The sequence below is a fragment of the Triticum aestivum genome, chromosome 3B, assembly GCF_018294505.1.
Source record: "Triticum aestivum cultivar Chinese Spring chromosome 3B, IWGSC CS RefSeq v2.1, whole genome shotgun sequence".
NCBI classification, from domain to species: Eukaryota; Viridiplantae; Streptophyta; class Magnoliopsida; order Poales; family Poaceae; genus Triticum; species Triticum aestivum.
The window spans coordinates 48,947,151-48,953,150 of NC_057801.1; positions in this window are offsets into that span (position 1 = coordinate 48,947,151).

The following is a 6,000-nucleotide window of genomic DNA, read 5'->3' on the forward strand; positions in this document are numbered from 1 at the left end:
CGGAAGAAGCAGGGAAAAGGAGCAGCAAAACACGAACCTTGGGGCGGTAGTACCGCTTATAAGCGGTACTACCGCTGGAGGAGCAGAACACAGGTCCAAAAGAGGCAGGGCAGAGCAGAGTACGGCGGCAGTAATGCAGTAGCGGTACTACCGCCCGATCGGCGCGGTACTACCGCTTATAGGCGGTACTACCGCCCAATCGGGGCGGTACTACCGCCCAATCGGGGCGGTACTACCGCCCAATCGGGGCGGTACTACCGCTTATAGGCGGAACTGCCGTGCCTTACTGCCGTGCAACTATTGCTAAACCCGACACGAAAAGAGCAAGACCCAAAATCGAGGCGGTAGTAGAGCGGTACTGGAGCAGTACTACCGCTTGACGCTACAAGCGGTACTACCGCTGCCACCGCGGTACTACCGCAGGGAGAAAACAGAACTGCCATAACTTCTTCATATGAGCTCCGAATTGAGCAAACTCAAGCTTGTTGGATACAAGACAACGAGTAGCATCAAAACAGTGAGGTATGCCTAAGATATAGAGGAGTGAACACTCCACCAGAGAAGAACCGGTAGAACCTCCAACATCGAAAACATCATAGAAGATGCATGTGAACTCCGTTTTCGATGAACTCGAGCTTGTCATCAAGATGACCATAAGCTCCAAATCTCACAAGGAGAAGAACCAAACAAGAACCAATAAAGATGATGCAAGGATGCAATGGTTTGAGCTCTCTATGATCGATACGATCAAGCAACTCATCGAGAGCCCCCCTTGATAGTACGGCAATCGAACCTAAAACCCGGTCTCCCAACTATGACCATGAGACCGGTAAACTAGAAAACCTATCAAGGGAAAACCTTTGCCTTGCACAAAGTCCACTTGAGCTAGATGATGACGATCTTGACTCCCTCAAGTTGGACCACCTTTCTTGATTGCGTTGGCGCGATGAAGACTAGATGATTGCTCCCCCTAGTCCACTATGGGTGAGCCACTCTTCGGCTCATCTTCACAAGTCCATTGATACCACAATGGACGGCATGCTTCAATCACTTGATCTCTTCATGATGCATCACTTGAACTTGCACACCGCATCCTAACCCCACAAAGAACTCTCACGGAAATCATGGGTTAGTACACAAAGCATAATTGACAATGCTTACCATACCATGGGATCACTTGATCCCTCTTGGTACATCTTCTACGCTTTATGTGTTGATCAACTTGATTCACTCTTTGACTTAGTCTTGATCAACCTCTCACAAGACCAATCTTTTAGGTACTACCTTGAATAGCACCTTGGTCGACACAAACTCTCCTTGAAACCAACATATGTACTCCAAGAAAAGCCTATGGACAAAACCTTCAAATATATCTCAAGTCAACCATTAGTCCATAGAGATTGTCAACAATTACCAAAACCAAATATGGGGGCACCGCATGTTCTTTCAAGGGGGCTCGGGTGCTGCTGTGCGGCGGCTGCTCCGGCGTCCCCGGCATAGATTCGGCCCCTGGCGGCACTCCAGCGGCTCCTGGTTGCGCGGATACGGCAGATGGCGGCACAGGCGGGCAACTCTGTTGCTTGGCGGCGGCCCATCTGGCGGTGCGACGGCTGCGGCAGGACAGGCGTGTTCGGTCGTCCTTCCTGCTCGGTGGGATGGGGCGGGGTGGCGGTCCCCCTTCCCGGCTTGGTGTTGCGGTTCTGGCTGGCTTGCTGGCCCGACGTGGCTGGCGGCATAGTGGGTGGTGAGGGAGGCTCAGCCCCCTCGGTTACGCGCGCGATCTCCACAGGTTCTTAGTTGCTTCCAGGGCATCCCCAAGCTTAGTTGCTTGGATCTTCCTTGAATATTATCTTGGGAGTGCCTTGGGCATCCCCAAGCTTAGCGTCTTGTCACTCCTTATTCTTCTCATATCGATATCTCACTAAAAACTTGAAAACTTCAATCACAAAAAACTTAATGGAACTTCATGAGATAGGTTGGTACGATAAAGAGCAAACCATTCACTTTGGTACTGTCAAAGACAAGATTCATAATTGTTATCACACAATTCCTACTGTAGCCTATCATTTCCACAATTTATATTGAGCAATATAAGTTATAGAAACTAGGAAACAAGCAAACTATGCGTTGAAAACAAAATCTGTCAAAAACAGATCTGTCTGAAGTAATCTGTACTCCAACCATACTTCTGTACCTCCAACTTTTTTTGAAAAATTAGGACAACGTAGTTAATTTTTATATCTATCACCTGTAAAAATTTCAGATCAAAAGCACATTCCAGTGGATTTTCAAAAATTCTTGCACTTAGCGCACAAGTTTCTGTTTTTGCACAGATTCAAGTCAATCATCATCGACACTATCCCAAAGGCTTTACTTGGCACTTTATTGAAATAAAAACAATAAAACATGATTACTACAGTAGCGTAATCATGTGAACACACAAAAACAATAGGTAAAAGTGTTGGGTTGTCTCCCAACAAGTGTTTTTCTTTAATGTCTTTTAGCTAGGTATGATGAGTTCAATGATGCTTGCATAAAAGATAAGGATTGAAACATAACAAGAGCATCATGAATCATAAGTTCCTCTCTCAGAATAATTTTCAGTAGCATCATGAATAGATTCATCCATATAACCATCACATAAAGCATTCTTTCATGATCCAAAAGCATAGAAAATTTATTACCCTCCATATAAGCAATTTTATTCTCATTCACAATAGTGAGAGTATCATACGAAACTCAAATACTAAAAATTGTTTCCTCATTAAAAGAGTAATGTTCAGTAAAAGGATACTCAAAATTATGACAATAATTATCAATACTTTTTATAACATAAGTATCATCACAATAATCATCATAAATAGCAACTTTGTTCTCATCATAGATAGGAGGCATGCAATCATCATAACAAATTTGATCATTCGAAGTAAGGGGACTAAAAAGATCATCTTCATTAAGCACATCATCCCCAAGCTTGGGAAAAACATTAATTGCAGCAAATAAATTCTCAAACATGTCATTCTCATCAAACATAGCATCCCCAAGCTTGTGGCTTGGCATATCATAAGCATAATCACTCTCATCATTAATAGTATGAATAGCATCAACGGTATAACAATTGCTATCATCATAATTTCCCAAGTTTTTGCCAAAAAGATTTCCAAGATCATAAGAAGTATCATTATCTTCTCAATCATAATCATCACAACAAGCAATAGGCATAACAAAATCATCATCAATAGTGCTCTCGGACATTGTGCCATAAGACATAGAAGCAATATCATCATCAAGTGCATCATCTTCCACAATTATTTTTGATTAACTTTCATGAGGCACAACAATAATAGGAGCAACATTATTTGGGAGAGATACATTTTTACCTCTATTCTTTCTTCTTTTCTTCTTCTTCACCACATCATGTGTGAGTTTAATTAATTTTTTCGAGCTTCTTGTTGAAGAGATTGATTGGATAGGAAGATCCTCCTCGTTACCCGATTCATCATAAGAAACACTAGGAGGGTATTGGTAAATATTTTCCCTTTCATTAATACTCTCCTAATATTCTATTTATTTTCTTGTCTTTAGATAGTTGGCAATATAAGGATTCTCAATGCAATTTACAGCACAATAGATATAAATTTCCTCTAGACCAAAATCAAGAAATCTCTTGAAATTAAATTTTGGGATACCCTCAGTTCTACGTTTCATTTCTTCATACCCCAAAATAAGACTAAGCTCTTTATGATGCTCAAGGGTAATCAAGTTACCACAATTTTTGGACACGATTTGATCATGAAACAAATAGCACTGGAGATATTGCAAAGTTCACAAGGATGGCGAGAAAAATTAAATCTTTCAACACAATCATCTAGCCTCTCTTGCAACTTTTTAGTTTATAAATATTTATGCATTTTACAAAATCTATCTTCCCTTTTTGGTGTGTGTTTGCACTCCCAATTTACTCCGCAACAATTGACATCCTTGTAGGAGACATCATTATCATGGCTAGCGTGATCATCATTAGTATCATGGATATTCAAGGAATTCATACTAGCAATATTGCAATCGTGCTCATCATCCAAAGTTTTTATGCCATAAATTTTATTGAATTCTTTTTCTAGCAATTGAGAACAATTTTCGGAACCCTTGTTCTCAAGATAGACATTATAAAGATAACGAACAATTTGGGTAACCCAATCTCCATATTTTTGTAGTTTTCTATAAAACTAAACTAGTGGTAAAATAAGAAACTAAAACATTCAATTGCAAGATCTAAAGGTATACTTTCAAGCATTCACCTCCCCGGCAACGGCGCCAGAAAAGAGCTTGATGTCTACTATGCAACTTTATTCTTGTAGACTCATGTTGGGCCCCCAAGCGCAAAGTTTTGTAGGACAATAGCAATTTTGCCTCAATTGGATGACCTAAGGTTTATCAATCTGCGGGAAGCGTAGGATGAAGATGGTATCTCTCAGACAACCCTGCAACCAAATACAAGAAATCTCTTGTGTCCCAACACACCCAATACAATGGCAAATTGTATAGGTGCACTATAGTTCGGCGAAGAGATGGTGATAAAAGTGTAATATGGATAGTAGATATTGATTTTTGTAATAAGAACAATAAAAAACAGCAAGGTAGCAATTGATAAAATGGAGCACAAACGGTATTGCAATGCTTGAAAATGAGGCCTAGGGTCCGTACTTTCACTAGTGCAATCTCTCAACAATGCTAATCTAATTGGATCATATAACCATCACTCAATGTGCGATGAAGAATCACTCCAAAGTTCTTATCTAGTGGAGAACATAAGAAGAAATTGTTTGTAGGGTACGAAACCACCTCAAAGCTATTCTTTCTGTTCGATCTATTCAAGAGTTCATACTAAAATAACACAAAGCTATTCTTTCCATTCGATCTATCCAAGAGTTCGTACTAAAATAACACCATATGATACACATCAACCAACTCTAATGTCACCTAGATACTCCAATGTCACCGCGAGTATCCGTGAACTGATTATGCAATATGCATCAAACAATTTTAGATTCATAATACTCAATCAAACACAAAGAACCTCAAAGAGTGCCCCAAAATTTCTACCGGAGAAACAACGACGAGAATGTGCGTCAACCTCTATGCATAGATTACCCCAATGTCACCTCGGCAATCCGCGAGTTGAATAAAAACACATATCAAGTGAATCAATATAACACCCCATTGTCACCACGGGTATTCATATGCAAGACATATATCAAGTGCTCTCAAATCCATAAAAGTATTCAATGCGATAAAACGAATTCTCAAAAGGGAAAACTCAATTCATCACAACAAGATAGAGAGGGGGAAACACCATATGATCCAACTATATTAACAAAGCCCCCGATACATCAAGATCGTGCCATCAAGAACACAAGAGAGAGAGAGAGAGAGAGGGAGAGAGGGAGAGAGAGAGATGGACTACTCCCTTAGCCCCAAGGGTGGACTAGTCCCTCCTCATCATGGTGGGCGTCGGGATGATGAAGATGCCCACCGGTGATGATCCCCCCCTCTGGTGGAGTTCCGGAACGGGGTCAAGATTGGTTTTTCGTGGCTACAGAGGCTTGCGGCGGCGGAACTTCTGATCTAGGGTTACCCCGAGAGTTTTTGGAATATTTGACGATTTATAGGGCAAAGAGGCGATGCGGGAGGCCACCGAGGTGGGCACAACGCACCAGGGTGCGCCTCGGGGCGGGGCACCCCTCTAGTACTTCTCTGGCCCATCCTAGTTGTTCTGGTCCAAAAGAATTCTCGAAAAAAATTCGCTGTGTTTGGACTCAGTTTGATATTGATTTCCTGCGATGTAAAAAAACAAGCAAAAACAGCAACTGGCACTGGACACTATGTCAATACGTTAGTCCCAAAAAATGATATAAAATTGCTATAAAAGGATTGTAAAACATCCAAGAATGATAATATAAGAGAGCATGAATACTTCATAAATTATAGATACATTGGTAA